This window comes from Caenorhabditis briggsae (assembly GCF_000004555.2).
Source record: "Caenorhabditis briggsae complete genome, chrIV, whole genome shotgun sequence".
Classification (NCBI taxonomy): domain Eukaryota; kingdom Metazoa; phylum Nematoda; class Chromadorea; order Rhabditida; family Rhabditidae; genus Caenorhabditis; species Caenorhabditis briggsae.
In genome coordinates, this window is record NC_013487.2 from 5,656,635 (window position 1) to 5,658,666 (window position 2,032).

Here is a 2,032-nt window from a genome sequence, read left to right on the forward strand (position 1 = left end):
AATGTATGCGCATACGCATTATGGATGGGCGCCGGAGTACGCGCCGATGAATTGGGTACAGGGAAAGTACGCCGGTATGGGGCATATACGGGGCATATGGGGCACACCGCCGCCGCAAAGCATCTCCTCGCCTGGCTTGCTGGCACTCGATGAAATGAACTAAAACGTTGGTTGGGGGTTCCTAGAAGTATCAGTTAAGTTCTATTGTGATGTGATTTTGTTCTGGTCTTCCGATTTCGTACTTTTCCTTTATTATTCCATATTCTTTTATATTTTGAACGACATATTACTGATTTTTCGGAAGTCAATGTTTTGGTTTTGAAAAAGACTTAGGGCAGTTTCTATTAAAATTTAATATGCAATCAAAAACAGAAGAAAATGGGAAAAAATTCGCTAAAAATTGTTTTTTTTCATTTGTTCAAAAAATGTCTCACTTTCACTTTTTTGAAATTGCATGAAAAATTGAAAATTTTTATAATTTAAACTTTGTAATTATTGTATACTTACCAACTTACCTTTTATTCCACCTGAAAATACGATTTTTACAATAATTACAAAGTGAAATCTAAAAATCTCAATATCACCTATTTTGGCGAAAAACATAGCAATTAACGAGTGAAAGACATGTTTCTGCAAGAATTCAGCGATTTTTTATTCTGCCATAACTCTTTTTCACAAAAAAAGTCGAAGGAATAATCGAAAAACCAGAAATGTAGGCTCGAATTGACGAAAAATTGACAAAGTTGCCGGTGTGGATTTACGGTAAACAATGGGCGCATCCGGGATTTCGGAGTGTTGTAGTCGGCCTACCGTATCAGACCCATATCGCACACATCGCTCACCCACCTAGAATCCACCTAGGATACGCGCGCATTCGGAACACTCGATTCAGCCTCTCCCGCATCGCACACATATGAGGCTCATCGCAGCTCATTGTTCGCGATATGTGTCAAACGGACTTCTAGAGGATCGCATATGGATCGGGTCCTTTATGCGCATCATCGCCCAGGACCTGTGAAAGATAGATAATACTACTCTCGAACATCACACAAATAAATTTTGAACAGGGTTGGATTATCAGAAAGTACTTTATTTTCCGTCACAAAATGACATACTCAATGAAAATAGTCGTTTTTCACAATTATATCACGAATGGAAGCTGAAACGCTCGATTTCTTTACATATTCGGATTCTACGGAAAATTTCACATGAATTGATGTTTGTGAGATATTCCAAAAAGTTGGCCGAAAAAAAATGCGAAGCACATTTGTATCAAAGACATGCGGGTTCGATTTCGCTTTTGAAAAACTTTTTTTTTCACATTAAAAAAAATTTTCTGCATGACATCGGTACTTGAACGATGCATTGATGAGTATTTCTTCTCTTCAGATACTATTTTCTCCGTTCCAGCCGTCCGAAACCGAAATTTCGGCAGAAAACGGCTCGAGAAAACAATAGGCTTTTTCAGCAACGCCCCGCCCACTCGCGGAGAAAATGGACGAAAATGAGAAGCACAAAATGGGCTGTAACTCGGGAATGAGCGATTATTTTTGAACGAAATTTTGGAAATATGCTAATTAGGAAGAGGAGATCATTTTAAAATACAAAGATTTCAAGAAAAAACTGTTCGAAAAAAATGTTGTGGTCCCTAATTATAGTAGATAATAATTTCATAAAAACTTGCAACAAAAACAACAACATACAGTACTGGCCAAAAAGGTATTCGCAAACGGTTTTTTGAGAGTAACTTTGCTGAAACTTAAGGGATCGATCTGAAAATTTTACTGTGCATGTCGTACACGGTGACGACAAATTGCGTACAAGGAAATTGCATCATTTTCAGAAATTTTTTGTTTTTTTCAATTTTTTCAATTTTTTCGTTTTTTCACTTTTTTCATATTTTTATATTTTTGGATATTATGGTTTCTAAGAATGTTGGTTTTGGCTCCTATGTATTTAAAACTGTTTACAGACATGGCCAGACCCCTCGGAAAAAAAAAAAAACATCTCTCAGGACATCCGTAAAGCCATC